The 18,523-nt window shown below is 38.8% G+C and overlaps 1 protein-coding gene across 28 annotated transcripts in view; it reads right to left on the bottom strand.

Annotated features, from left to right (window-relative positions):
* PTPRD (protein tyrosine phosphatase receptor type D) overlaps positions 1-18,523 on the bottom strand; it is a 2,215,209-nt gene that overhangs the window by 1,072,889 nt on the left and 1,123,797 nt on the right. For all 28 annotated transcript variants that reach the window (XM_080668837.1, XM_080668841.1, XM_080668865.1 and 25 more), the window contains one exon: positions 13,611-13,644. The gene's annotated coding sequence lies outside the window, so the exon portion shown is untranslated. The remainder of the gene's footprint in view (positions 1-13,610; positions 13,645-18,523) is intronic.

The raw sequence follows: 18,523 nt of genomic DNA, 5'->3' as shown, positions 1-18,523 counted from the left end.
TTTACACTGTATTATCTGGTTCAGATTCTGTATCACTCATTAGCAGTCTGAAAGTTAATATTTTTGAATAAGTAATTATCACTGAAACTCTGGTCATTAGGAGGACATAGTAGACAGAAGTTGAATCCCTAGGCTGTCCCTGGTAAACAGATGGGAGCTGTTCCCATCAAAACCTCTAGGAAAGTGCTCAGATCAAGAATAGCTCAAATTTCTCAGGTGCAGAGAGGGTATCACAGGCTCACATGTAACAAGCTAACTCTACTTTGCAAAGCAATCTAAGAAACACTAAATTGCAGTAATAAGAAAAGGTGACATTTTGTGCCATTTCAGTCTTATTTTGTGTTTTGTGCCTAGAGTAGGATAATGGGTCCATTTTCCGTCTCCCTCTCTATCGGGAAAGAACTACCAGCATGCCTAAATGCCCTGTAGGCTATGTGAGGATCAACTGGGTGGCTACACTGACCTAAGTATAGATCACCCAGGCATGATAAAGTCACTGAGCACATATTAGTGATCTCCATTTAGAACCTGAAACCTATTCAGTATGAATCCTGTTTCACTTTGTGCATTTGACTTGCAAAACTTAACTGACCAAGGTCCATGCAGTGAAAAGTCAGATCTGCATTTGCCCTCGTACATCCTCTCTCTCCCGTTTGCTGACTGTGTGACCTTGTAAAGTTGCTTCATATCACCGAGCCTTAGCTTCTTCAGTTTTACAGTGGAAGATTCCGCTTCACCTTCATGGGGTTTTGTGAAGCTTAAATGCACTGATGTGTAGAAGGTACAAGCACAACTCTGGCAGAGAAAGCACAACCACATAAGAGAAGGACGTTTTTCCTTTACATCTTTGCCAGCATCATTGTTGTCTATCTTTAATTGCCACCACAACCACCACCAGTCCTCCCTCAATCTGACCAATTATGTCCCTTGGCCATAAACTTCTATTTCCGAAATTAATAGTCCCCAGAAAGGCTGAATAGTATAATGGTTAAGAATGGACTCAGGACCTGGGCTGCCTCAGTTCAAAATTCCTGCTTTACCACTTCCTGAATGTGTGACCATGATTCCTGGTGCTTCAGAATCCTGCAAGGATTGGTGTGGCAATTAATTTATTTTTAATGAGTTTATTAATTTATATGTATAAAAGTGCTGAATATTTATTATTACTATTTATATTACTTTCTTATTCCCACGGCAACAGATTACCCTGTGATTAGTGGCTTAAAACAACAACAAAAATATTGTTACAGTTCTGGGGGCCAGAAGTGGGAAATGATTCTACAAAGACTAAATCAAGGGTCTAGCAGGGCTGGTTCCTTCCGGAGACTCCAGGAAAGAATTTATTTGTTGTCTCTTTTGACCTCTGGAGACTGCCAGCATTTCCTGGTTTATGGCCACAGCTCTGACTCTGGTGTCACATTGCCTTCTCCTCTGTAGTCAAATCTCCCTGTGCCTGACTGCTATAAAGACACGTGTGATTACATGTAGGACCCACTAAGGGAATGCAGGGTGTTCTCACCATCACAAGATCTTTAACTTCAATTGTGTCCGCAGGGACTCTTTTTATATAAGACTAGAAGCCCGATGCACAAAATTTGTGCAGTGGTGGGGAGGGGGTGGTGTCCCTCAGCCCAGCCTGCACCCTCTCCAAGCTGAGACCCCTCGAGGGATATCCGACTGTTTAGGCCCGATCCTGAGAAAAGGGCAGTCGGACATCCCTCTCACAATCCAGGACTGCTGGCTCCCAACTGCTTGCCTGTCTGCCTGCCTATTTGCCCTTAACTGCTTCTGCCTGCGAGTCTGATCACACCCTAACCACTCCACTGCCAGCCTGATCGACACCTAACTGCTCCCCTGCCAGCCCAATTGCCCCTAACTGCCCTCCCTGCTGACCTGGTTGCCCCTAACTGTCCTCCCCTGCTGGCCTGATCACCCACAACTGCCCTCCCCTGCTGGCCATCTTGTGGCAGCCATCTTTGACCACATGGGGGTGGCCATCTTGTGTGTTGGAGTGATGGTCAATTTCCATATTACTCTTTTATTAGATAGGATAACCTCTCCAGATCTCAGGGATTAGAACTTGGATATCATTCGGGGCATCACTTAGCATATTGTAGTACTTTTTAAAATATTATATTGGAAAGCTTGCATATTTCTCATCTATTTGTTGACTATATGTTATAGGCATTATATCAGTTAGACATAACGCAAGTATTTTCTCCCAATTTGTCTTTTGTCTTTTAACTTTTGCTCATGTTAATTTTTATAATACAGGAATTTTAATGAGTATATCAGTTATGCCTTTTAACATCTCCATCAGAAGGAAATAAAGAAAACTAGGATAGCCAAATTACAGAATAGTAAGCAACCATTAAAAAATTAAGTGGATCTATATATTAACCCACAACAATATCCCATAAACATTAAGTGATGAAGATAAGTGACAAATTTTATGTAAAGGAAAATTCCATCATGCATATGAAAGACTCTGAGTAATGCACTCCAAACGTCATACTAGTTGCCAAGGGGGTAGGGTTAGGAGGTAAAATAAATTATTACTTTTTAGTTTATATTAATCCTGTTTAAATTATAGATATCATTATATGTTATTTATATAATTATATTTGAAACAGGGATAGTAAAGTCAAAAGAGACATGCATTTAAATTGCTATGAAATTTTAGAGGAGGTTGATAATTCCTTATTTCTGGGAGAATTGAAAGCAGCAACATTTGAGAAAGGAAAACAGATTTGACCATACAACATAGAAATGTGTTCCGGAAGTTAATTTAATTTAATGGGAAGGAAGCGAGTGAGGGTGTGATGGTTAATCTTGTGTATGAACTTGACTGGGCTGAGGAATACCCAGCAGCCAGTATAACATTATTTCTGGATGTGTCTGTTAGGGTGTTGCAGAAAGGCTTTGTCTCAGTGGCCTGAGTGAAGAAGCTTTACCTTCTCCATTGTGGAGAGGCATTATCCAATCTGTTGAGGGCCCAAATAGAACCAAACGGTGAACTAAGGGCAACTCTTCTCTCTCTAGTCACTAGCTGGGATATGCATCTTCTGCCCTTGAACATGGGAGCTCCCGGTTCTCAGGTAGTCATACTCTGAGATTTACACCAGCAGTCCCCCTGCTTCTCAGGCATTAGAACTCAACTTGAATTATACCACAGGCTTTCCATCTTGCAGAGGGCAGATAATGGGACTTCTAAGCCTCCATGTGAACCATATAACACATATAATCTCCCATTGGTTCTTTTCTCTGGAGAACCCTTATTACTACAGAAGACAATAGGTTAGGTAAGTAAGAGGAAATAATGATGAAATATTTCATCTGGACAAAATCTTAGAAGGCTTTAATATAAGAGAGAGTTTAGATTTATTTCCCCCAGGTTAAAGACCTCAAAGCCTAGTAACTCGTGGAAAGTCACCAACTGTTGAGGGTATAGCCAAATTTACCAAGAGTCTTTTAAGGCAATTCATGCATAAAGAAAAATAAGACACAAACGTGAGAAAGTCCCATTGGGGATAATTTTCATCTTACATTGGGCATGGCTCTAAGCATTATCATTCTTTTCCAAGTCTCCAAACCTCCCTTTATTAATCAAGTTATCTGTTTAATTATAATATGCATGCAACTATTTGATGAAATGCATTGAATTAAATAGTTGTTAGTACTAGGAATTAAATTTCAACTATGAGCACAAACTCATTGCATAGCTTAAAAGAAACTTGACAGTAGGTATTAAATTACTGATATCTTACTGAAATTGGCATTTAGTAAAGAGAAACATTTGCTAAACACCAAAAAGCTTTAAGATATAAAATGAAACAGTCTCTGTCTTGAAAATGAATCTAATCTTAAAAGGAAGAAAAATTAATAGAGTCATATTCAGAAGTCTTTAACAGGCCTAAAAGACTGAAACAGAATTCTTTGCATCTCTCATTATGAAGTAGTAGATAATTTTCCACACAGACGTGGGATGGAAAAAGAAAGCCAGGCTCCACTGAAACATCACATTATACACAAAATATAATGTTCACAGTATACATTCTTTGGTATTCAGTAGTTATCTCAGCAATCTCACCTCAATAGATATTAAGCAAATTCCAATAAACAGGCAAGGAGACCAAATTTCAGATCTACACACGAGGAAAAACTAAATATGGGCTTTAAAAAAAAAAATCTCAAGCTAAGGAAGAGCTTGGCTGGAAAAGTGAGAGAAGTGGCTATAGACAGAGACAGTGGGATAGTGCCTATTCGGCACAATTTCAAAAAGATTTTAACCTTTATGAACAGTGCACCTCCTTCACTTGAACTTGAAATGTGTTTACAAGTCATCAGGCACAGTGTTTCTTCTAATAGTTGAGTATGCTTTTATATTTCCCTCCCGAGTCATCACCACACTGTTTCTATATTTCCAGAATTGGAGAATTGCATTTTTAGGCCAAAATAACTTTTACACAGTGCTAATATTTGTCCTTTGTGATTTGACATGATTCAGAATCTTGTGCTAGTATATAACGTTCATATATTTCTGGCATGAATCCCCATCTAGATTATAAACTCTCTGAAGGTAAGAAAAATGCCTTAATTTTCTTTATTTCTCAATGGACCAAATGCCTATACTTCCCAATGGGCCAAATGCTTGATATACATTAAACACGTGATAAATATTTGAGATTCTGGTTACAAAATAATTAAGTGGCAGAAAGTTTAAAGAACCTAAAGAGTCTTCTCAACCTGAGTGTGTGTCCTGAAGATGTAAGTTCACCACCTTGTATCTTTAAGAAAACTAGGATAAAATGATTGTAAAAAAATACTAACACAACTCAGTAAATTTAGGGAAAGAAAACCAGATAACTTAAACAACTCATTCTTAATCATCCTGAGTATTTGAAGGACGCACTGCCATGTTTAGTGAACTTCTTTTTTGGGGGAGGGGATAGGATGAATATGAGAACTTTTATTTTTTAATGTAAAAAGAATTGAACAAAAACCTAATATTTAATATTCACATTGGGACAAACCTCTAGTCTGGAGTCCATGTGTCAGTGAAAGACGTGTCTGTTGGAAGAGTAAGACTTCACAGGTAGAGAGGTTTGCAGTGGCACCTGCACTGGAAGATTGCTTTTAGGGATATTGCGCATATTATCATTGACATAAAGTAAGAGTACAGAGAAGGTTAACTGATATTATACAAGCTAACCCTCACAAAATACATTATTGGTTTATAACAATCCTCTCAGAGGAACTGAATAATGAAGATAATGAAAATATTGTATTTATGGAGTACTGAACTATAAAAAAAAATGGTATAACTAAGATTTCTCCTATTCCTGCTATGACTTCTTAATGTCTAAGTAAGTAATACATTGCTAAATCAAAAGACTTGGCCAAGGATATATTGCAAATTCAGATACTGGCATTTTTTATACTTATGCTTAGGTTTATTTTTAAATGTATCTTTACTGTTGAAAGTATTACAGATGTCCCTTTTTTCCCCATTGACTCCTTCCACCAGCACCTGCACCACCCCCACCCCCAAAATCAGGCCTTCACTGCACTATTGTCTGTGTCCATGGGTTATGCACATATGCATATAAGTACTTTGATTAATCTCTTCCAGCCTCCTCTTTCCACTTCCCTCTGAGATTCATCCGTCTGTTCCATGCTTCCTGCATACATTTATTTTTATGAAGAAGTTATCAAAAGCTTTTAGGAGGGACTTTAATTGTATTTCTTAGTCAAGATAGGCTAAGTTATGCTACAGAAACAATTGGGTCCAAATATCAAATAAATGTTTATTTCTCTCTCATGCTATAATTCTAGAGTCTCAAAGTCAGTCAGCAAGGGTGTTCAACTCACCATGGTCACTCAAGGACCAAGATAGATAGAATAGGCATTTCTGTGGGTCAAACAGCTCCATCCAAAGAGCTTACCCAATGTAGATACATCATGTATGAATCCAGCACTGATCACTTGGTATACTGAAGCTGAGTCTTTGAGTTCTCTCAGATTAGGGGGGCGGGAATGGGGGGATAAGGACACATATGTAATATCTTAATCATATCTAATAAAAGAGTAATATGAAAATTAACCATCACTCCGCTACACCCACAAGCCATGCCCACAAGCCACGCCCACCAGCCAATCAGGAGTGAATATGCAAATAAACCCAACCAAGATGGCTATGGCCACAGAGAGCAGGAGGGAGGCTTGGGTTTCCTCGGCAATGGAGGAAGCCAGGCTTTCCGCCTGCCCTTGCCGGCCTAGGCCTCCACTCAAGGCTACAAAGTTTCAATGATAGAAGATACATAAACCCAAACAGAAATGGCGGCAGCCACGGAGCTGGAAAGAGCAGGAGGCTAGGGTTGCCCCGGGCGATGGAGAAAGCCAAGCTTTCTGCACACCCTGGCCGGCCCAGGCCTCTGCTTAAGGCTACAAAGTTTCAATTATAGAAGATACATAAATCCCAATAGAAATGGCTGCCGCCACGGAGCAAGCAGAAGGCTTGGCTCCGCTCCAGGCTACAAAGTTTCAATTGTAGAAGATAAATAAACGCCAGATACCAGGGCCTCCGCTTGGGTCGCCAGGGGGCGTAGCCGGCCTGCAAACCACCACAGGCCCCTCGCCCAGGCCGCCCCACGCCCCAAGGGAACCCCCACCCTGATCCGGGACACCCTTCAGGGCAAACCAGCTGGCCCCCACCCATGCAGCAGGCCTCTACCCTATCTAATAAAAGAGTAATATGCAGATTGACCATCACTCCAACACACAAGGTGGCTGCCCCCATGTGGTCAAAGATCCTGCCCCCATGTGGAATATGGCCACCACAAGATGGCCAGCAGGGGAGAGAAGTTGGGAGGGACCAGGCCTGCAAGGGAGGGCAGTTGTGGGTGATCAGGCCAGCAGGGGAGGGCAGTTGGGAGGGACCAGGCCTGCAAGGGAGGGCAGTTGTGGGCGATCAGGCCAGCAGGGGAGGGCAGTTGGGAGGGAACAGGCCTGCAAGGGAGGGCAGCTGGGGGCGATCAAGCCTGCAGGGGAGGGCAGTTAGGGGTGACCAAGCCGGCAGAGGAGGGAAGTTGGGGGTGACCAGGCCTGCAGGGGAGGGCAGTTAGGGGAAAACAGGCTGACAGGGGAGTAGTTAGACATCAATCAGGCTGGCAGGGGAGTGGTTAAGGGGTGATCAGGCTGGCAGGCAGAAGCGGTTAGGGGCAATCAGGAAGGCAGGCAGGCGAGCAGTTGGGAGCCAGCAGTCCTGGATTGTGAGAGGGATGTCTGACTGCCTGTTTAAGGGCAGTCAGACATCCCTCGAGGGGTCCCAGATTGGAGAGGGTGCAGGCTGGGCTGAGGGACACCTCCCCCCACCCCCTTGCATGAATTTCATGCACCGGGCCTCTAGTCAATAATAAAGAAAAAGAATCCACAACATTGCCATTTAACTTGTAAATTATATGTCTTCAGGGTCTTGGCACTTGTAACAACTTTTCTAATTAAGCTAACTCCTAGAAAATAAATAAGTAGATTCTTTGACATTTAAAAATTGACTGCTTTTTCACCTTGGTTGTTACTATTTCTTGTAACTTGTAGGTAAAGTTTGTTTGCCAATAATGTACAATAAAATTAACTCCTTTATCACTAGGTACTACTATTGGGAATTGCCAGTAGGATTAATTTTGTCACCACTAATTTTTTCATACTTCACTATTTTTTTCACATTTTCAGTGGTGTTTCTATTTGGTGATATTGGAAAAACAATTTCCGCATTGGATGTGGCATTAAAAAATAAAGTCTCTGTGAAATAATCGTGGGTCCTGAAGCTCGCAAATAATTTTAAAAGCTCAGAGTACCCCTCAAAATGCATTGAACTTGCATACATTCAATATTTCATTTTTCTAAACACAGTATTTCAAATTTTGAAGCATTTACTCTTTTTTTTTCCTCACGTGCTATCTGGATGATAGGAATTTTATTTCCTTACTTAAGCTATTTCTTGAAGTCTTCCAACATAGGTCTTCAAACATAATGCCGTAATGTACACATAATATTGACATAAAAAGAATAATGAATCCACTTGTTCTGCCTTCATTTAACAAGCATCCCCATGTCTGAAAGCCTTAAAATTATTTGGCATTTTCACCCATTTTCATTTGGACTCACAAATACTGTGAAGATAGCCAGAGGTTTCAGTCAAGTGTTTACTCTCCACAATTTTCCTCCAGGTAGATTGACATTTTTTCTCCCTTTGATCAATAGCCTTCAGACATAGTCCCAGAAAGCTGGACATGTGAGAGGGAAGTGCAAACAAATGAGAGGAAAAAGAAGTTCTAGACAATCTCTGGGAAATATCTCAAAATGCTTGCAGATTCTATCTTTGCTTTAAGCGTAACATAGATCAGTAATCATAGCAAACCAATATTTTCACATAGATGTTCAGGAAAGTGTGTGAAATGAGGTTATAAGTTCTTTCCTTGAGCACATATTTCACCCCACAGGGCTTCTCGCTGTTCTGTAACTAGGCTGTGTGTGTATGTGTGTGCCAAGACTTGACAAAGCGTAGTGAAAGTGAATATGGACAAGGAGAATGATTATTCCCTGCATGCTGGCTGAGGGAAACCGTGATCAAGCAAGGCACCTTCCTATGTGTTTTATTTAGGTTAACCCATTTAACATCCTTGAAGTGAATATCACTTTGGATTTCTACTTTTCATTTGAAGACACAGCCTCATAATTAGAGTAGTCCAGAGAACACAGAAAGTAAATGGCGGTGGTGCAATTTAACCTGGGATTCCATTTGTATGATCTTTTAAAATATGCTGTCGAATGAAACAATTATGACCACCTACTAGGAGCCTCATTGTATATGTATCCATTCATTTCTGGAACAGCTGTCTTAAGAGATTTCAGAAGCACAATGTGGCCTTCTTTGCCATATAAGAAGCTAGAGGCCCGATGCACGAAGATTCGTGCAAGAATGGGCCTTCTTCCCCTGGCTGCCGGCACCACCTTCGCTCTTGCCTGGAGCTGCCTTTCTGCCTTTGCTCCGGCCTGAAGCCAGCCCTTTCCGCCTTCCCACACTGCCCAGGGGCCTGGAGCAGCTGGGGCAGTGCAGAATGCCTGTGTCGTCGCCATGGCGATAATGCAAGCGTCCCGCCCCTGGCCGCTCGGCACCTATGTATGCAAATTAACCCACCAATTTTGTTGGGTTAATTTGCATACTCACTCCTGATTGGCTGGTAGATGTCATGAAGATACGGTCAATTTGCATCTTTTTTATTAGTGTAGATAACTAATCTAAGGAAAAATTTTACACTTCCAGCTAAAAAAAAAAAAAAAAAGAGGGAAGCGGTTCTACCCTGAGCATAGTTGGAATGGATTTATATGGGCCCTTGTTTAAAGGCTTAACTACAAAGACAATTTCCAATATTCATTTGCAATGAAGAAGTTATCAAAAGACAACCTTCTAGATACCCTTAATCCTGTCTAAGTGACTGATATGACTGACGTCTGAGGACATCTGGCAGGCACCTTAGAGGCTTGGGTACCACACAGGTATTTATCACCTAGGGTTACAGGCCTGCTAATCTGTCTGGCATTGAAACAAAGAGGTGTGGCACTCAAGCAAGGTCTCCAAGTCTCCCTGGCAGACCCAGCGATGTATTTCAGTATAGAAGCCCCAGGCAGACAAAAGAGACTGAGGAGGAAAACTCTGTGTGGCGAAATGAATGGTAGTTGCCACAGTCTTACTAGAGACTTCTCGGAGGGGGGGGGGGTGAGAACCTTGGAGATAATTCAGTCCACTGAGAAAGCCACCAGCCACTCCAAAGACTAAGAGACATTTTATAGCAGTGGTTACAAGCACCTGGGGAGGGACTGTGGAACGAGTTGCAGTAAATGCGTTTTAATAGCAAAATATTAGAAAAGAAAACCTTTCCTAATTTCCTAAAATTTAAAACCTCTGTATGCAAAATAATCACACAAATATTGTGATTAATGTTTTACATTCATTTCTTAATTAGGCCCTCTGAATAAAACACACACACACACACACACACACACACACCAAAAGCAGGAAGCAGGTTACAGGCCTGAGGCTACAATTGGCTGTACTCTTCAGAATATTATGAAGTAAAAGGCAACTAAGGGGCTGTCTCAGGCTTCTGAGGCCCAACACAAAGGATATTGCCTTCATCTAAAGGGATAAAGGGAAAAATAAAACTATTCATGTGACATCTACAGGTTGGGCCTTTCATGAATTTGTGTCCTAACAGAGCTAAGGTGAGAACTAGTGGGGCATCCCGGCTGTGTGCTCATTCAACGCCCGGAGGTACCAAGGACCTGGAGTGTGAGTGCAGGCGCCAAGGGTGATGGGAAGTGTGCTTTTTCTTTCTCTAACCAGCATAGCCAAAGACAAGGCTGGCATTTGAATGAATTAGGTGCAGTAGTAAAAGGAACACAATATTTCAGCAACTGCTTCGCTAATACTTTCAGTGCTTATATGCAATAGCTTTAATAAAGGTTTTATACTTTCTAGCAAAGATCAATTATTTTAGTAATTCAAGTTGGTTTATCAGATTTGTCACGTGAATTTCTATTAAGTAAGCAAAAGGATAGGCTGAGTCTAGTGTGACTCATTTTTGTGAGCATGTATTATTTTTCTCCCCTCTGGATTTTAATTGCTCTATTTTTAAATTAAAATAAAATGAGGGCATCTTTATCTTTCTTCCTTTTACATCTTGGGTAAAGACTTTCTGTAAATATAACATATCTGCTTTAAGTAGGTGAACATAAAATATATTGCCATGCTAAACACTTTTGAGACACTTTTGAAAGTGAAAGTATATAGTATTATTAGTAATATACCTACATATATGAATAATTACATTGGGAAAACAGACATGCATTGTCACTTCCCAAGTAAACCAGAATGCATAATTAGCTTAGTTTTAAGCATCAATCAGTTATTAAAGAAAGGCAATAGTAAATGATTCCAAGGATTCATTGCAAAACTAGTTTTCAGCCATAGGCATGTTCTCATATATTTATGAAGAAATAAGATTCAAAAATTGCATTTTAACAGGAAGGTCTTAAACATGCCACGCTAAAACTGACATAAGAGAAAAAATAAAATTAAAATGTTTTATTCCTTGCAATTATAGGAATTAGTCCAGAAAAGTATGTGGCAAGTGTATACTAATGCATTTGTTAATTTCTCCCAGATAATTTCTGAAATACTAAGAAAGAATAAATTAAAAACCAGCTTTCTGAGATTACGGCTATAAAGGGAAGTAATAATATTGCCACACTTGTGGAAAAGAAATTTCAAAGTGGGAACCTTAATTAAGATCATTAGGGAGAGCTAGTATTGAACAATAGGTCTCAGTGTGAAAAAAAAATATTTTTTTTCAGTTTGTTATATAGACTTTGGGCAAGTAACAAATTCTCCATGTCTTAGTTTTCCCATTTATGAAATGGATATATTAGTAGTACCTTTATTATAAAGTTGTGAGGATAAATTATACAATATATGTAAAACATGTAAAATAGGCATTATACCTCATAAGTATGTACAATGACTGGCTATTGCTTTAATTGTGTTCTCTAAAATAATAGAGACTAAACCATGCCAAAGAGGAAAAAGAGATCTTGGAAGCTAACAAGACCCACTTCTTCTGGAGTGTGGCTCAACTAAAACTGGGCATTTTTTCTCAAATGTTAAGTTCATTCCTAACACAGTAAAATAAGAGCACTGAAAACCAAATCCAAAGCAAATGCTGGAAGTGACGGAAATTCCTTGCCTAGAATGAAAAATAATGGTTTCTTTATGTAGTGTCTTGCTGTTCACAGTGTAACCCTTGGACCAGCTCCTTTGACATCACTTGGAAGCTTATGGAAATCTCGGTCCTGGAGCCATACTGCAAAGCCACTGAATTAGAATGTGCCTTTTAACAAGACAGCCAGGTGATCCCTTGACACATTAAGGTTTGAAAAGCACTAATATAATAAGCAGTAAAACCTATTTTTCTCTAACATTTGCTCCTCCCTAAATAACATCCCATACAGCATCTCATACAGTTGTCCATTCCTCCTTTTTACACAAACTCTTGTAAACTTTTCTTGTAGCTCCCAACATTTGTTATCCTCCTTCTAACCACTTCCCACTCTGGCCATCTCTTATTTTACCAGGCAGTCTAGTCTATGCTATATTAAGTTACTCTTTCACATGTTTTTTCCTTATTAAATGTGAATAAGAGAGAAAAATGGTAACACTTTCTCTCAGAGACTCTAGACCAGAAACTCTCAAGGTAGTAAAATGAGGAGCAACTTGGCACAAAGTCTCCTTAGAAGTCTGACAATGTGAAGAGAATCCATGAAATAACAGTTCTCAACACCAATGTGTTGAGTTTATTATTGCATGATAGAGATAAAAGGGTACAAACTTCTCAAAAAATGAATTAGATTGATACAAACAGTACCCATTCATCTTAGTTTTTAATAAATAATCATAATAGAAGGCAATTAATTAAGACATAAATTCTTTTTCTTTTTTGCTTCTTGTAAGAATAATAGAGAAAACAAAAATCATTTGTGCCAGTAAGTACTATCAATATAAATACTATAAAATATTTCTTATAACTACTTAAACTGTAACTAACAAAATATTACTTTTTTAATTGATAGAGATTTTGGTTGAGGATTTGAATAAGTGAAACATCTGTGAACAAACATCTCCCTTGACATAATCTAGTTGAAAAATAAATTTTCTGTTTTTTAAAAAAATAAAGATAAAAATGAGAAGAAACAAAACACCTTAAAATGTCAAATGGATTGCCCAGAGGAAAAGCCAGTCTTCCTTCCTTCCTTTCTTCCTTCAGCACACCAATGCCACATATATTTTATTGCTACCAACATTATGATTTGCCACAATATTTAATGACGCTTCCCTCTTCCACATGGAAATTTACCCAATGGAAGTCCCCAAAAGAAGCAGAACCACAGCAATTTATAACGGAGCAAAGAAAATTGCCTTTAAATTTCTGCTTCCCACTATGATAATTCAATTAAAATAAAGTTACATATAATCACCTATGAAACTAGAAAATGAAAATCAACCTGGGTGTACATCATGACTATGATCGTCAATACCTCCACACAATGATAAGAGTAAAGAGAGAAAAATTAGCTTCCCCTTCCCAAACTTCTAAATAACTTTGAATTACTTTAAAAAGACACTGTGCTACCTTTGATGGTGTGACCATTTGGGTGTTTTCTCAGGGTCATCCCTGGGCAAGCAGATGGCCCACGTGAAATGGAGAACGTTTGGAAAACAGTGGCCCTTCCTAGACTCCTGGTGTACAGGTACCCGAGATTTTCTAATTTTCAATCTTGGATCAGTTCAGAAAAAAAGAAAAAAAGGAAAGAAAGACATTAAAAAGGAAAGTGTTACATCCTTGGGAAAAAATGCAGCCTCCTTTAAGACATGCTGACTTTTAGTCCATTTAATTGTGCACATTTTTATAGGTTTTGTAGGCAACATAAATCTTTTTGAATCTTAGAAGGAAACAACATTCTATGCAGATTTGAGAAGAGAAAAACTCACTTACCACAATTGTTCAGTTAATTGACAGGCACCATCATCTGAAACAGCAAAAATGTTATTTGGATATTGCAATCATAAAACCACCCAACACATTCAAATTGTCTTCAAACACATTTTGTGAGTATATCTACAGAAGCAAAATTAAATAAGCAATAAAAATACCTGTCTTATCTCAATCATTTAGTTATTTCAAATGAAGGTGTTTCATATCCACCATTTTGGATTCAAATTAGATAACTGGTTGTTTTTTCAAAATATCTTTTTATATTACACCAATATTTTCTTCTAATGCTGAAGTTGAAAAGGTAGCCAGAAATACAGAGCTACTGTATAATACAATCTTGGTCCTGTCATGAACACAATCGTGAAATACTTACCTTAACACACAGTTCTGATAATGCCATATAAGTCACATATGGAGCTCAAAAATTCTTATTGTTGTCTATATAAAAACACTAAAGTATTTAGCATAGTGTTCAGTGGCTTCAGTCAGCTGCTTCTATTCCAACTTTTTAAAGATTCTCTTTTATAATTCTACACTGCATCCTCATTCTACATTTCAAATTGATCTCTAACTATTTTCTCTTGTGCCTTACAGTCACACCATATCTTAAACACACACACTGCTTCTTTTTAAAGAATTTTATGGATTCTAGAGAGAGAAAGGGAGAAGGGGCGAGAAACAATAATGTGAGAGAAACATCAATTGATTGCTTTGCACAAGTGTCCTGCCCAGGGATTGAACCTGCAACCTGGGTATGTGCCCTGACGGGGAATCAAACCTGCCACCTTTTGGTGTATGGGACAATGCTCCAACCAACTGAGCCACACTGGCCAGGGCCACACTCTTTTTTATAAATGATATTTTGCTTCACCCCTTTTTCTCTGCCTTAACATTCTTTCTACCCATTCCTTAGGGCCAGATCAATTAACATCTCCTCAATGAAGCCATCTTAATATGCAGAGAAGGAATTATTCTTATCTTTCTAGATGTCCTCACCATATTTTGTGTCTGTACTACAGTACTCATCATACTCTATCTTATATTATTGATATGAGTGTTCATGCTTTGACCCTCTTCATGTTTTGCCTATGATGAAGACTGCCTGCTATGCTTTTGGCACAGGAGATGATCAGAAGATGCTGGTTGAGCTAAAGGGACCAATGCATTTAATACAGAGATAACGTGTCATGTACATTTTCCTTATGTTCATCTACCATCTCTTTTAAAAATGTTTTTATTGATTTTAGAGAGGAAGGGAGAGGGAGAGAGAGATAGAAACATCAATGATGAGAATCATTGATTGGTTGCCTCCTGCACGCCCCTACTGGGGATTGAACCTGCAACCTGGACATGTATCCTTGACAGGAATCCAGGACCCTTCAGTCTGCAGGCCAACACTCTATCCACTGAGTCAAACCAGCTAGGGCAATATACCATCTTTTAAGGGAACAGTATAGTTGCATTGCACCTGGTTCTGCTAAATAAAGCTTGAATTTTAAATGAATAGCAATATCCGGTATTAATGAAACGTTTTTAGTTTCATAAAAAATAAATTAAGGAATTGAATTTGAAATTTTCTTCTATTGACAAATGACTTTTTAGGCAGGTTCTTAAAACATTTTGGTATCATATGGAGATACTTTTTTTTTTTTTAGATTTAAGGTGCTTTTGTTGTTTGTTTTTTTTGTTTTGTTTTTTGTTTTGTTTTGTTTTGTTTTTTAGGCTTGAATGTTGCATGGAAAGGTGACAATGCTTACTGAATCTCTATTAGCACAGCATGTGTTTGAAATAGTGTTTTGAGGAAAAGTGACATATTTGCCTTGAACCATTAGCACAGTCACCCCAGCAGCAAGAGGGAAATTAGCAGCATGATCTTAGAACAGAGAATCTATCATTTTATGCAGAATGAAATTATAGCTGCCTTTTTGGTATTTTGTGCTTCTGGCCAAGTTAACTATGTCAGATCAGATTCTGACAATATGAAGTATGCAGGCATATTACACACTCACATCTCATCCTTTATTCTCTTTCTGATTCCACATTCACTTTAGGCTTCAAAGAATTTTCTCAGATGGTTATAAATTAGGTATCTATTCATCCACTTTATTAAAGACTTCTTTATTATTTTCATGTAATATATTAAATATCAAGAGATATTGAATTAAATAATACAAAATTAAATAACATACAGATTTTAATATGAATATTGAAAATAAAAGCAATGTTTCTCTTTTAAAAATATATTTTTATTGATTTCAGAGAGGAAGGAAGAGGGAGAGAAAGATAGAAACATCATGATGAGAGAGAATCATACACTGGCTGCCTCCTGCATGCCCCCCACTGGGATCCAGCCGGTACCCGGGCATGTGCCCTGACCGGGAATCAACCTGTGATCTCCTGGTTCACAGGTCAACACTCCACCACTGAGCCATGCCAGCCGGGCAAAAAGCAATGTTTCTTAAATTGGTGAGAGAAGAACTTCATTAGATTCTTTGTACCTAAACCAAGAATGTGATATTTCAACTTCAGCTTTTTGGATTATGTGTCTTCCATTCCAACCCTCTATACTTCTCATATGGAGAACATGGATCTAATGCATAATTAAGAAAAACACAGCTTTTTAAAACAATTGTGATTCAGTGATTCTCTTAAAGGAGAATGATACTCAGTAATTTATCATGCGTTGATAGTTTGAGTCTACAACGAGGTTATTAGTGGACACCTTTGTCTTACAAATACTATATAAAACAAATAACTTACTAAATGGATAACTAAGGGATTGGGAGAGAAGAAGATCCTATCAAAAACTTTGAAGTGTGGAGACAACTTCAGATGAGTATAACTGTCCCGTAGTTGTAGGTGGAGAGAGGGCAGGGGAAACTGTATGAAACCCCCCACCCCTCATCCCCCATCTCCCCAGCTCCCAAGGGCCGCTGGTCGCATCTTGTGTACTGGTGCCCACAGCTCCACCCGAGCGCGGTGGGAGGTCCCATGAACTCTGGTATAAGCTCTGCACAGCATGCTGTCCCTCACTGTCTGATATTCTGTATTTATTTTACGAAAGCACTAAACTGTAATAAAGTGAACTTGCTTTAAAAAACAAAAACAAAACAAAACAAAACAAAAAACTTTGAAGCTTTGGCCCTGGATGGTGTGGCTCAGTTGGTTGGACATAATTCTGTGCATGGAAAGGTCAGGGCACATGCCCGAGTTGTGAGCTTGATCCTGTTAGGGGGTGTGTAGGAGGCAGCAGATAACACCTGTTTTTCTCTCTCCCTCTCCCTTCTTCTCTCTTTAAAAACCAATAAAATTATACTTTAAAAAACTTGGAGGTTTTATTTTGATTCCAGAGATGCTGGCATGGGTGTGGAAATGGAGTCATCCCAAACAAAATGATTTATAGATTGCACATATACTTATCAAATATTTCTCCTAAAATAAGTTTTCTGAGGACCATTCATATGCAAATTGATTCAAATAATAGTTATAATTAGCCAATCACCTCATATTTGACCATTTAATTTGCATAAAAGGTGTCAATTTTCTATTAAAAAAAACCATGGTGTTTGAATGCAGGTACAGAATACTAAGTTGGATATCATTTTGATATTGTGATATTATAATTTGTTAGAAAATAAAGTGAAGAGAAATTAAATATGTATTACTGCCTTTTTTGTACTAGGCAGGTGGTAGGAATAAGCCAGCTTTTTCTATATTTACTTGTAGAACATATTGTGGAAATAATTATGAAAAACAAATGCAAATAGGTACCCACTCTCAGCATAGAAAATTATTTTAGCAATGGAATTCTTGAGTTCCAATAATATCATTGAAATACATACATGCATATATAGTACATATATTTCATATACATCTTTCTCTTTCTATTGTTCCAACACACACACACACACACACACACACACACACACACACATGCATGCACACACCCCTATACATAGGTAATCAGAAGAATACTCTTGTAATTATATCAGATTTCTCTTTCTTTTGGCATTTCCTCTTCTTCAGAACAAAACTTCAGTCCTCTTTTTTCATCAGTCATGAGCAAATCCAGGGCTTGGACTGGAGTGGCAGAGATTAGTGGTAATGATGCCATTGTAATAACCTGGTTATTAATTGGAAAGAGAGTAAAAGTAAGGCTGAATATTACAGCCATACCCAGTAAGGTCTGGGAGCTGGGGAAAGTGCTCATCTGCCAATCACACCAACGAGTGAGTCATTGGCCAGAACAGGAGCAGCCACTGTAAGGGTGCAAAATCTAAGATACTTTAACTCCTGGACAAAGGGAATTTCTCTCTCGGCTCTTGGCACTCTTGTGCTCCGGATACTCCTGTTGCAGGGGTTGCGCTGCCCTGCATTGGCCCACAGCCCAGTGTGTGGGACCCACACAATGGACTAATAAGTTACAACTAACCTGACACTCCGCTGGACTCATTTCCACCCTGGAATGGAAACTCTGGACATGGGCTGTTCCAGCTTTACTAAAGCCCCAGCTGCACCTTCCAGGACTGGATTAAGGGAAATGTGACTTTGAAAACCAAGGGATATAATTCACACAAATAAAAGCCATCCTCCTGTGCGAGTCTCAGATAATTCTTTTTCTCAGATATTGCAAGAACCCCACTCCCACTAGCAATGGAGAAATTTCACCATGCAATCCTCCCATAACAGTAATAGGGGAAGAAAATGAAAATGAAAGGGAATTGGTATTACTGAGTCTAATAACTACATATATTCCATAAACAGCCCGAACTCAGGATAGACTTTCTTTGTAAAAAAAAAAAAAAAAAAAATAGGAAGGCTAACATGAGGTCTTATATTTTCCTGAACAAAGAACACTTACTTCAGTCATACATAATTGTGAGTTCTTTAATTCACATATGAGGCTTATCTTG

Source organism: Plecotus auritus, assembly GCF_963455305.1.
Source record: "Plecotus auritus genome assembly, chromosome: 5".
In the NCBI taxonomy this organism is placed as follows: domain Eukaryota; kingdom Metazoa; phylum Chordata; class Mammalia; order Chiroptera; family Vespertilionidae; genus Plecotus; species Plecotus auritus.
This window is presented reverse-complemented; position numbering and strand designations above follow the sequence as displayed.